Consider the following 13,382-nt stretch of genomic DNA (forward strand, 5'->3'; position numbering starts at 1 on the left):
CAGGCCACCTGTGCAGCTCACGTGGCTCCTGTGCTGCTGTTTGCCACAACACGGCTGCCGGGCTGGAGGAGACTGCGGCTTGTGGAGAGCAGCTGGGAGAGACTGGTGGCGGCAGGGAGAGAGGCAGCGGGACAGCCGGGCAGGCACAGGGCAGACAGGACTTCTGAGGAGGGCAGAAAGCAGCATCTCTGGGGCACTGGGGAGAGATGGCAGTTTGGCAACCCTGAGAGTGAGCAAAGTTCAGTGACACAAGAGCAGGAGAGGGCGAAAGGCTTGCCTGCCTCTTTTGAGGACAGGACGGGAAAGAGAGGATTGGCTTTACCAGCTGTGGCACCTGAATCTGTCTTGTTCTTTGCTGCTCAAATTCAAAAGCAACGTGGCTGTAGTGTGTGTTTTAAAAAGAGAAAGGATTTTTAGTGTTTGCCGTGCCTACTGCAAAGAAAAGGTGGAGGCTGTTCACTTGTAAGATTTACCAACTATCATGAGCATTTCCTACAATGACCCCCTGTCCATGGGCAGAGGAGACTCTGCCTGAGTCTCCAGCAGTACTGCTTTCTCCCATGGGGGGGAGGCCAAGAACATTTACTGTCCTTGAGTAAAATTTATCATATTATCATTTTGTTTAGAAGAGACCCTCAGGATCATCGAGTCCAGCCATAAACTAACTCTGGCACTAACCCATGTCCCTAACAGTCTCATCTACATGTCTTTTAAACCCTCCAGGGATGGTGACTCCAGCACTGCCCTGGGCAGCCTGTTCCAATGCCCCACAGCCCTTTGGGGAAGAAATTGTTCCCCACATCCAGCACAGGGACGGTCGCTGCCCTGGGCCAACTGGCCACACCAGTGCTGGTACCAGCCAGGATGCTGGTGGCCTCTTGGCCACTTGGCCACACGCTGGCTCATGTTCAGCCACTGTCACCAACACCCCCAGGTCCTTTTTCCACCAGGCACTTTCCAGCCGCTCTTCCCCAGCCTGCAGCGTTCATGGGGTTGTTGTGACCCAGGTGCAGGACCCGGCACTTGGCCTTGTAGAACCTCAGAAAATGGGCCTCAGCTCATTGATCCAGTCTGTCAGATCCCTCTGCAGAGCCTTCCTGCCCTCCAGCAGATCCTTAACCTCTCTGCAGTTTGCTACTTAGCACACAGAAAAACAAGCTTGTCTTCAGTTCAGCGACTGTAAAGGGCAGAGGCTTCCGAATGAGTGCTGCAGAGACAGACCCAGCAGCCAGGCTGTGATATCAGGAGAGCCAGGCTGTTTCCCAAGAGCCTGTAGCAGAGATGTTACTGAAATCTTGCCGCAGTCACCTGTCCCAGTGACCTACTCCATCACAGCACTCATCCTGATGGATACTGATGATGCTGCCATGAATGACCACAGATTGGTTTTGATCAGACGAAAACTGGAAAACTGGTTCAGGTGCTCCAGTTGGACAGGTGAAGGGCTTAGGAACTTTGGTGTGTTCCTGGCCCCAGGACCTTGGCTGCCAATCAAATAGGGACACCTGGAGATAAATACGTAGTTACAGAGCTGGCATCACCAAAAGGGTTTTGGTTTGAGCTGCTGTAACCAGTGGGTGAGGTGCCACAGGGCAGGTTGGAGCCCACCTTGCTGAGGAGAGGAGCCCCATGTTCACTGATTTACTAACTTCAGGGGACACACAGCTGAAGTGTTCGACAGATTGACCTCCTCCTTGTCCTTACCCTAATCCTGTATTAACAACCTTCTTCCTACCACATTTGTTTTATAGAGCTCGTCTAAATCAATCTCATTTGTGCTTTGTCAGCTTTCTTTAGTCCTATTTTGAAGTCCTTCTCAATTCCCAGAAAGTTCTTGAACAAGTTCTTAAACAAGGCACTTCCGTGGGTCTGGAGTATAGCGAGGGGATGGACAACAGCCGCCGCAGCCTCACCAGGAGCAGAGGCTGACAAACCAGTCTGATGTCCTGCCACGGCACAGCTTTTTAGGCGCAAAGTGAAAAGCAGCAGATGTCATACATGTTGACTTTAGGAAGGCTTTTAACACTGGCTGACCTGACCCTCTCTTAAAAAGATAATACTACATGGTGAGTGCAAAAACTCTACCTCAAGAGCCAATTACCAGCGGTTGTCAAAATGGAAGGACATGCTGAAGGGATTTTTGCAGAGGTCCATTCTGACGTCAGATCTTTTTAATGACTTCCATTGGCCTGGATAATTAACACCCCTGAGTGCTTTATTAAACCTGCAAATTACTCTGGGCTGTGAAGGGCAGTACAATCAATAGTATTGAACACAAGACTAACAAGTGGAAGAAATGTGCAAAATTCAACAGGTACAACTTGGAGCATTGCCTTTGTGAACAGTGAGCAACACAGACACCAGTGAGGGAAAACTGGGTGGATGCAGCTTTTCAAAAAAAGAGTTTGAGGTATAATGGGGAGCAAACTGACCACCAGAAATGGAAAGGGCAAATACCACCCTGGGGCATACGAGCCAGAAGTGTGACCTCCAAGACAAACTGGAGTAATATGCCTGTCTGGGGACACTACACTTCAAAAAATACAGATCAACAGGAAAAAAAAAAATAGTCAAAAGAGGTCAGTGAGGATGCTAGAAGACATAGAAAACACACAAAAAACGCTGAAAGAATCAAGATGATGTAGTCTGTAGCAAAGCAAGCCAGAGCTAGAAGGTGAAGGGGAACACTATAGTCATCAAGTGCCTAAGAGGTCATTTCGAAGAAGGTCATGGCCATAGCAAACAGGACAGGATATAAAGGATTTGAGCTCAGACAAAAAAAATCCTAAGTTAGGCTTTCTGATAATGTCAGGACAGAAGTGTGCCAAACCAGATTGCTGGGGGATGGCACAACCTCTGTCACTGGAGCTCTTAAAGAACAGTTTTCACAAACATCTGTCAGGACAGGCATTGTTCATCCCCCCAGATATGCAGGGGGAGTGGGATAAACTATGATTTTACCCAGTTGTAATCAAACTACATGTAGGTGGCACAAACAGAAGTGGCAGCCAGCTGTGAGCTTCTGCCAGCGTTTGCCAGCTAGAAATGTTTTACTAATGCTACTAATAAGAATAGAGAAAATAATACAAAATATACAAAACCAATCTTGAAAGTCTCAGCAACTGCAGAGCCGGCACCCAAAGTCCTGGACTGGACTCTGCAGCCAACCGGAGCTGGATTCAGTCTGTCACTGGCCTCAGTTCGCAGGGACGACTCGCAAGGTCCTCTGCTAATGTCACCATAAGGAAAAAAAAGGGACGAGATCCTCGTGATCTCCCACTTTTATATGAAGTATTCATGTGAATGGAATGTTATACACAGTTGGTCAGTTTCTTGGTCACCTGTTTCTCGTCACCCCTCTTGCGAGATGTCCATCCATGCTTATCAATAAGTTTGCATTCCATTGCTAGGTTTACCAAAACATGTATCTGGTTCTCCAGGAAAATGCAGCTGATACGAAGCTTTAGCTGACAGGCAAATTCACGAAAAGAGAAGCTTGATTTTTAACAAAACCAGGACATTCCACCCCTTATAATATGCCATTCACTGAATACTTAAACCTTATCAATACAATCTAATTAATCACTACTAATACATATGTACATTTATATGCAGGAGTAATTAATCTTAATCAGTGGACCATCCTTTGAAAAGCTCATTAAGTTCATTTTGTCACAACAGTCTCCCAGGGCAGGAAAAATGGTGCAAGTGCATCTCATGACCACTGTTTGTGGGTTAAAGACATCAGCTTGGAAGGAGCTGTCAGGCGCCACTCGAAGAAGCTGGCTCTGGTTTCATCATCACTGTCTTGATCTGGAAGACACTTATTAAACACTGTTGGTATGGCAATTCACATCCTGCAGTTCAGTATTGAATATTTTCACCTAGAATCAAATCCCCTTGAGGTACACACTGAACTCCTCCATCCTTAAGCATCACCCACCAGGTGCTGCCAGGTCCCTGGGCAAAAACAATCCCACGAATGGGCTTGCCTTTGCCTGAGGCAGGAGGAACCCAGACTGCCTTTCCTAGCATATTTTTCATGTGTACTACAGGGACTTTATCTACAGTCCGTAGAATTTCTGATTGGGCAGGCCCGGCTCGGTTGGTTGATCCCCTGGTGTTGACCAACCAAGTGGCTTTTGCTAAATGTGAATCCCAGTTTTTAAAGGTTCCACCACCAAGTGCCTTTAGTGTAGTTTTTAACAAACCATTGTACCTTTCAATTTTCCCAGAGGCTGGTGCATGATATGGAATATGATATACCCACTCGATACCATGTTCTTTGGCCCAATTGTCTATAATACTGTTTTTGAAATGAGTACCATTGTCTGATTCAATTCTTTCTGGCGTACCGTGTCACCAAAGGACTTGCTTTTCAAGGCCCAAGATAGTATTTCGGGCTGTAGCATGAGGTACAGCATATGTTTCCAACCATCCAGTGGTTGCTTCCACCATTGTAAGTACATAACGCTTACCTTGACGTGTTTGTGGAAGTGTAATATGATCAATCTGCCAAGCTTCTCCATACTTATACTTTAACCATCGCCCCCCATACCATACAGGCTTTAACCGTTTCGCTTGTTTGATTTCGGCGCAAGTTTCACATTCATGAATAACCTGTGAAATAGTGTCCATAGTTAAATCCACCCCTCGATCGCGAGCCCATTTATATGTTGCATCTCTACCTTGATGCCCTGAAGCATCATGGGCCCACCGAGCTAGGAAAAGTTCACCTTTATGTTGCCAGTCCAAGTCCACCTCAGCTACTTTAATCTTAGCAGGTTGATCTGCTTGTTGGTTGTTTAGATGTTCCTCGGTGGCTCGACTTTGAGGCACATGAGCATCTACATGACGAACTTTCACAGGCAGGCTCTCTAGCCGAGCAGCAATATCTTGCCACAGTGTGGCAGCCCAAATGGGTTTACCTCTGCGCTGCCAGTTGCTTTTCTTCCATTGCTGTAGCCACCCCCACAAGGCATTTGCTACCATCCATGAGTCAGTATAGAGATAAAGTATTGGCCACTTCTCTCGTTCAGCAACGTCCAAAGCCAGCTGGATGGCTTTCACTTCTGCAAATTGACTAGATTCACCTTGTCCTTCAGTGGCTTCTGTAACTTGTCGTGTGGGACTCCACACAGCAGCTGTCCACCTTCAATGTTTTCCTACAAGACGACAGGATCCATCTGTGAACAGTGCATACTGCTTATCAGTCTCTGAAAGAGTATTATACGGTGGTGCTTCTTCAGCCCGTGTTACTTCCTCCTCATCTGGAGACATCCCAAAGTCTTTGCTTTCTGGCCAGTCTGTAATCACTTCTAAGATCCCTGGGCGATTGGGACTTCCAATTCAAGCTCGTTGCGTGATCAATGCAATCCATTTACTCCACGTAACTTCGGTTGCATGATGTGGAGAGGGAACCATCCCTTTGAACATCCAGCTCAGCACCGGCAGTCGCGGTGCTAGGAGGAGCTGTGCTTCAGTACCGATCACTTCTGAAGCAGCTCGAACTCCTTCATATGCTGCTAGTATCTCTTTTTCAGTTGGAGTATAGTTGGCCTCAGATCCTTTGTATCCTCGACTCCAAAAACCTAAGGGTCGACCTCGGGTTTCTCCTGGTGCTTTCTGCCAGAGGCTCCAGGTAAGTCCATTATCTCCGGCTGCGGTGTAGAGCACATTTTTAACATCTAGTCCAGTCCAAACTGGTCCAAGGGCCACCGCATGAGTTATCTCACGCTTAATTTGTTCAAAGGCTTGTTGTTGTTCAGGGCCCCACTCAAATTGGTTCTCTTTACGAGTCACTCGATACAGAGGGCTCACAATGTGGCTGTAGTCAGGAATATGCATTCTCCAAAAACCTACAACGCCCAAGAAAGTCTGTGTCTCCTTTTTATTAGTAGGTGGAGACATTGCTGCAATTTTGTTGATCACATCCATTGGGATCTGACGACGGCCATCTTGCCATTTTATTCCTAAAAACTGGATCTCTCGTGCAGGTCCCTTGACCTTGCTTCGTTTTATGGCAAAACCAGCATCCAAAAGAATCTGAATTATTCTCTCACCTTTCTCGAAGACTTCTTTCGCTGTGTCGCCCCATACAATGATGTCATCAATATATTGCAAGTGTTCTGGAGCTTTACCTTGCTCCAGCGTGGTCTGGATCAGTCCATGGCAGATGGTAGGACTGTGTTTCCACCCCTGGGGCGAGCGATTCCACGTGTACTGGATGCCTCTCCAGGTGAAAGCAAACTGCGGCCTGCACTCTGCTGCTACAGGAATAGAGAAAAATGCATTAGCAATGTCAATTGTAGCATACCACTGAGCTGCCTTTGACTCCAGTTCAAATTGCAGTTCTAGCATGTCAGGCACAGCAGCACTCAGTGGTGGCGTAACTTCATTCAGGCCACGATAGTCCACAGTTAGTCTCCACTCATCACTAGACTTATGCACTGGCCAGATTGGGCTGTTAAAAGGTGAGCGAGTCTTACTGATCACACCCTGGTCTTCCAATTGACAGATCAACTTCTGGATAGGAATCAAAGAGTCTCGGTTGGTGCAATATTGCTGGCGATGCACCGTCGTGGTAGCAATTGGCACCCGCTGATCGTCAACCATCAGCAGTCCTACAACAGAAGGATCATCTGAAAGACCAGGCAAATCAGACAGCTGTTCAATTTTCTCAGTGTCCACAGCTGCTATACCAAATGCCCACCTATACCCTTTTGGGTCCTTAAAATACCCTCTCTTGAGGTAGTCTATGCCAAGGATGCACGGAGCATCTGGACCAGTCACAATAGGATGCTTTTGCCAGTTTTTTCCAGTTAGGCTCATTTCAGCCTCTACAACTGTCAGTTCCTGGGATCCCCCAGTCACTCCAAAAATATTGATGGATTGCGTTCCTTTATAATTAGAAGGAATTATTGTGCACTGAGCACCAGTGTCCACTAAAGCTTTGTACTCCTGGGGGTGTGTTGTACCAGGCCATCGTATTTGTACAGTCCAATAAACTCTGTTATCCCTTTCCTCCACCTGGTTGGAGGCAGGGCACCTCTAATTTCTGTTTTGCACAGTCTCTGGGTATGAATTAGAGGTTCCTTCAAGAGCATCAGAATCTCTTCTGCTCCTTTTGTAAACTGGAGCAGCCACCTTCCTAGGAGTTTTTCCTTTTATCTCACGTACTCGTTCTTGAAGTTCTGAGGTAGGTCTTCCATGCCACTTATTCATGTTTTCTCCCTGCTCATGTAGGAAGAACCACAGTGAACCTCTTTTTGTGGGCTGCCTCTGTCCTCTCTCTCGAGACTGGAAATGCCTTTTCCTAACAGCTGAAACATAGGTTTGTGCAGGTCGTGAATGGTATGTGTCTTCTCTGAGTTCTTTGATTTCTTGCAACAGCTTTTCAAACCAATCATCAGATTTTTCACACAGTTTCTCCACAGCAGAGACACAAGCCTGTAGAGAACCAGCAAGGCTGTCCTCAAAGTTCCGGAGCTGCTCAATCACTTCAGTAATATCTTGTATACCTCGTGATGACCAGACCATTCCTGGCAATGACTTAGCATATGCCGGTGGTGCACTTTGTACAAATCTGCGCCACACAGGTCGTGTACAATTGATTCTATCTGGGTCTGTCCCCTCTTGGCTGTTTGGTTCAAAATAGATGATCTCTCGCACAGCTAATTCTCTCAGGAACTGAATACCTCTCTCCATAGTATTCCAGTTCCCTAACTTGGATATACAATCTTCCTTGTAGGGAAATCTTACTTTCATAGCTGCCAGGAGTCGGGCCCAGAGAGTAGTGGCATTAGACTCTCTTGAAATTGCCCTATCAATGGTGGAATCTCTTGACAGAGATCCCAGCTGCCTGGCTTCACCACCTTCCAATTCAATTGTCCCTGCCCCATTGTCCCAGCATCGGAGCAGCCAGGTTAAAATATTCTCGCCTTCACGACGACTAAAGTCTTTTCGCAGATCTCTCAGCTCACCTGGAGAGAAGGACCGAGTGGTGGTCACTTCATCTCCTCCCTGTCCTGATGATGATGGCCCTTGGGTTGATGTTGGCCCTGTGCCATCATCTGCTGCACGGGTAGTCTTTCTAGTGACTTTCTTACAACCGGCAACTGATGCTGATATGGGTTCACCATCATTTGATTCACTTCCAGAGTCTGAATGACTGTCACAGTGGTTACTGTGGTTACAGCAGCAACAGTGCCCAGTGTGTGAAGAAAGGGGGGCTGCCTTAGCCTGTGAGGCTGGAGAAGTAACCTTATCAGTAGCGGCCTTGGTATGCGTAGGAGCTGTACCTTCAGCCTCTGAAACCGCCGTTGGCGGGGGGGCAGCAGCTGCAACTTTTGCTGTTTTGCTCTTTCTCGAGCGGCCAGGAGAGCTTTTTGCTAAAGTTTCCGAAGACACATCGCAAATCTCAGGACAACAAAGAGACGCAAACCTCCTGTTGAACGCCATTTCTCTTAACAGAAGCACAAACTGACACACATTCAGCAAACCAGATAATACCATCACAGTTCTATCAAAACTCCAAGGATATTCAAAATTCTCTAAAACATTTGCGAACTCTCCTAGCGAAAAAACGAAAGTATTGTTAGTCAGCCTTTCTAAAGATTCGCTTGACCAATTAGCAAACACAGAGCCGTTCTGCTCTTTAATCTCTCCTGTAGGCTTTTCAAGGTAAAGCAGAAGCGAGTAGAAATTAATTAGCGGCTGCAGTACAATGAAGTAAACCAGTGACAAACCACACAGTATCATCATGATCATTGTCCAGTTCCTTGTTGTTATATAATGAATACTTCGATTTAAAAAGAAAGCCCAACACAGATACGGAATCAGTGAGCACAATGTAGAAAACAACTGATACAACTTATGCCACAACATCTTTAAATCAATGTAATTCACTTTGCCTTAATACCACTAAATAATGTCCGAAGCAAACAGACGCACGAGCATCACAACTCTATGAGTTGGCACCGTGCCAAGAAAACTGAAAGGTACGTTAGAGCAGTAGAAAAGCCAAAAATCTTCCAATTTACCCCTTTCTCTTGCCCCACGTTGGGCGCCAATTATCTGTCGAGGGTTAAGATTGCGGGGTGACAATAAAACCCTGGCAGATGTATTGTTAACCCCCTCTCCCCCCCACTTCCCCCTTTTTGCCCCTCCCTCTCCCCCCTTCCCACTCAGGACAGGCGATCGGGAGGGAAAGAAGGACAGAGAGAAGAGAGTTGGAAAAATTAAAGATGTTTTACTAATGCTACTAATAAGAATAGAGAAAATAATACAAAATATACAAAACCAATCTTGAAAGTCTCAGCAACTGCAGAGCCGGCCACCAAAGTCCAGGATTAGACTCTGCAGCCAAGTGGAGCTGGATTCAGTCTCTCACTAGGCCTCAGTTCTCAGGGACAACCAGCGAGATCCTCTCCTAAGGTCGGCCATAAGCAGAAGGGAAAAGGGAAGAGATCCTCGTGGTCTCCCACTTTTATATGAAGTATTCACGTGAATGGAATGTTATACACAGTTGGTCAGTTTCTTGGTCACTTGTTTCTCGTCGCCCCTCTCGCGAGATGTCCATCCATGCTTATCAATATGTTTGCATTCCATTGCTAGGTTTGCCAAAACGTGGGTCTGGTTCTCCAGGAAAATGCAGTTAATATGAAGGCTTTAGCTGACAGGCAAAATTCACTGAAAGAGAAACTTGTTTTTAGCAAAACCAGGACACATGCTTGGGCGATCAAAGGATGCTACTTTGGCTTTGGTAGTACGGCATGGATTTGGGGCAAGGTATGGGAGGCTCTGTCTAGGCACCTGAGCCCTCCTGTGTCTCCTTCTCCTGCAGATCTACAACACCTTTCCCAACATCATGCACCACCTCCCAGGGCCACACAGGAAAGCCCTGGCCGAGTGCGAGAAGCTGAAGGACTACATCCGAGAAAGAGTGGAGCTTCACACGCTGACGCTGGATCCCAGCTGCCCCCGGGACTACATCGACTGTTTCCTTCTGAGGGCTGAGAAGGTAGAGGTGGTGCCAAGCGGGGTGAGGGCTGCCCTCCAGACCTGCCTGCAGATGGTGCTGAATCCCCTCCCCACCACATCGTTGCAGGGGAAGAGCAGCCCGGACACCATGTACAGCAATGAAGACTTGGTCATGTCGGTATTCAGCCTCTTTGGTGCTGGGACAGTGACCACTAGCAACACCCTGGTCTTCTTCCTCTTGGTCCTGGCAAAATACCCCCATATTCAAGGTAAGGGCAGCAAAATGCAACTGTTTCCCATGCCTGAGGAGGCCATGGTACAGCAAAGGTGCAGACAGAGAGTCCCAGCCCTGGAGGTTCCTGTTCAGGAAGAGACCAAAATCATCCTGCTTGGGTCACCCAAGGGTGATAGCCATCAGATAGAGATATGCACAGGTCAGAGGGTAGTGCTCCCTGTCCTTGCCCATGCAGATGGCCCTGAACTGGCCCACCAGAGATGCCTTGAACCTTGATCTGGGCAGGTGTGTGGACCGAGACTGTTATTTCTGGTCTCTGCCAGCAGTTACACCAGGTTGCTCCCTCTCTGCTAGGCTGTCCTTTGGCTCTAAGACAGGTGCCATGGGGTGCAGTGAGAAACCAAGGGGGTGGCTCTGCATGGCCAAGACCGCAGCTCCATGCCTGTCCTTTCCCCAGCCAAGGTCCAAGAGGAGATTGATGCGGTGGTGGGCACCAGCCGTGCTCCCAGCACGGAGGACAAGCTGAGGATGCCGTACACCAACGCCGTGATCCACGAGCTGCAGCGCTTGCACAAGTCCCGCATCGAGAACTTCCCGCGGATGATGACACAGGACATCGTGTTCAGAGGCCACACCATCCCAAAGGTGACGTGGCCCTGGACTCTCGGTGACCCTAAGGGGAGGGGTGGCAGGGAACCTTGAACAAGATTTGCTTTTGCCCCTGGACTATTTGCTCACTTGTGAAGGTCCCAGGTCTTTCCCAATCCTTGGTGTGGAGAGATGGTGATAACCTTTTAGCTGAGGAGCAGAGAACTGCTGGCAGTTCTGCCCACACTCATGTCCCTTGCCTGTTCTGGAAAACATCTCTTGTCACCAGGCAGATGTGCAGGGCTGCTGGGGCTGGGAGCTGAGCTTGCCCTGGTGTGGGGCCTCGCCAGCCCCCATCTCAGCAGATCATAGAATCATAGAATATTTTGTGTTGAAGGGACTGTCCCAGCTCCCCCAGTGCCCCCCCTGTCATGAGCAGGGACATCTTCACCAGCTCAGGTTGCTCAGAGCCCCGTCCAGCCTGGCCTGGGATGTCTCCAGGGATGGTTCAGCCACCACCTCTCTGGCAATCTGGGCCAGGCTCTCACCACACTTTGTGCGGTGAGAGGGGTTTTAACATAAATCAATGGGAATAACTCAATAATTTCTGTCTCATGAGCCACACAAAGACTGGCAGGACCATGGAGGCAGTGGAGCCCCATGTTGATTCATAGTATCACAGTATCACAGTATGTTTGGGATTGGAAGGGACCTCAAAAGATCATCCAGTCCAATCCCCCTGCTGGAGCAGGGACGCCCAGGTGAGGTCGCACAGGAACATGTCCAGGCGGGTTTGAATGTGTCCAGAGAAGGAGACTCCACAACCCGCTGGGCAGCCTGTTCCAGTGCTCCATCACCCTCACTGAGAAGAAGTTTCTTCTCAAATTTAAGTGGAACCTCTTGTGTTCCAGCTTGATCCCATTACCCCTTGTCCTATCATTGTTTGCCACTGAGAAGAGCCTGGCTCCATCCTTGTGGCACTCACCCTTTATATATTTATAAACATTCATAAGGTCACCCCTCAGTCTCCTCTTCTCCAAACTAAAGAGACCCCGCTCCTTCAGCCTTTCTTCATAAGGGAGATGCTCCACTCCCTTAATCATCTTTGTTGCCCTACGCTGGACCCTCTCCAGCAGTTCTCTGTCCTCCTGTTGATTGTCCCTGCCTGGCACAGAGCCACCTCTCCGGGATGGACACCCAGTCTTCCCCGCGCCCACCCGATGCTCCTCATTCAGCTCAGCAGAGCCGGATGCTGCAGCGCCTGTGTCCCTCCTCACTCCCCTGCCCTGGCCCTCTCCTGCAGGGCACAGCTGTTATTCCGGTGTTTTCTTCTGTGCATATGGATCCGAGCCAGTGGGAAAACCCCAAAGAATTCGACCCAGGCCACTTCTTGGATGAGAAGGGCGAGTTCAGGAAGCGCGAAGCCTTCATGCCTTTCTCAGTAGGTCAGTGCTCAGCCCTGCCTGCAGCGGCTCCACTCTAGGGACCACAGAACTGGTTGGCACCAAAGTTATACCTTTAATATGAGCTTTCTTGCCCTTTTATGCCCTTTTTTCCCCAAATGCTGGGTGAGGCCACCAGCCTGGTGCTCACCCTCCCCTTTCTGTGTCCCCAGGGAAGCGGATGTGCCCTGGCGAGGCGCTGGCCCGCATCGAGCTCTTCCTCTTCCTCACCACGCTGCTGCAGAGCTTCACCTTCCAACTGGCTGTCGAGTACAAGGAGACGGATTTATTCTCCCTATGGCTCAAGATAGAGAGAGGGGTGATACTGGGCGAGTTCTTTGCTATTCAGCGCATGGTGTCCTCTTAAGCAGGGAGCAGAGGGGAGAAGGAAAGGCTCATCCAGATGTTTTCATTTCTTCCCAACCAGAGCAAACCGCACAACCACAAGCACTACAGCAGCAACCACCAAGCAGAAGGGTCCATTTGAACTTGTGCTGGATCTGCCAGGCAGCTCTGCCACCACCTCCACGGGCATTCCAGCTGCCAACCCCTGTATAATCACAGAATCATTTTGGCTGGAAGACACCCTCAAAATCATCAGTTCCAACCATTAACCCACCCCTGGCACTGCCCCATGTCCCTGAGAACTTCATGTCTGTCTGTCCAACCCTCCAGGGATGGTGACTCCGGCTCTGCCCTGGGCAGCCTGTTCCAATGCCCCACAGCCCTTCCCATGAAGAAATTTTTCTTAATATCCAATTTTCCCTCCTGCATCCAAGTAACATGCAGAAGACAGCACTAGTGTTCCTCCTCCTGTATCTACGGGCTCCGGTTGAGCCTCTGGCTCGTTGTGGAGCCTGTGGCTCCCCAGCTCAGCTGGGCGCTCCCTCCTTTTGGTACTTCTGCAATAAAGACAACCATCCCAGCTGGATGCTGGTGTTTGTAAGGACACTCGTGATGTCTCTGGACATGCCGCAGTGCTCAGGCAAGGTGATGAGCACCCAATACCTGTGCTGCCCTGCTTTGTCCCCTCTCTGTACCCGCCAGATTGACACAAGGTCCATGGCACTGCAAGTCACACTCACTCCACATCCCTCTGCACAGGGATGAAGCCCCTGTGAAAACCCTTTAGGGCA

The sequence above is a fragment of the Streptopelia decaocto genome (assembly GCF_964273445.1).
Source record: "Streptopelia decaocto genome assembly, chromosome: 16".
NCBI classification, from domain to species: Eukaryota; Metazoa; Chordata; class Aves; order Columbiformes; family Columbidae; genus Streptopelia; species Streptopelia decaocto.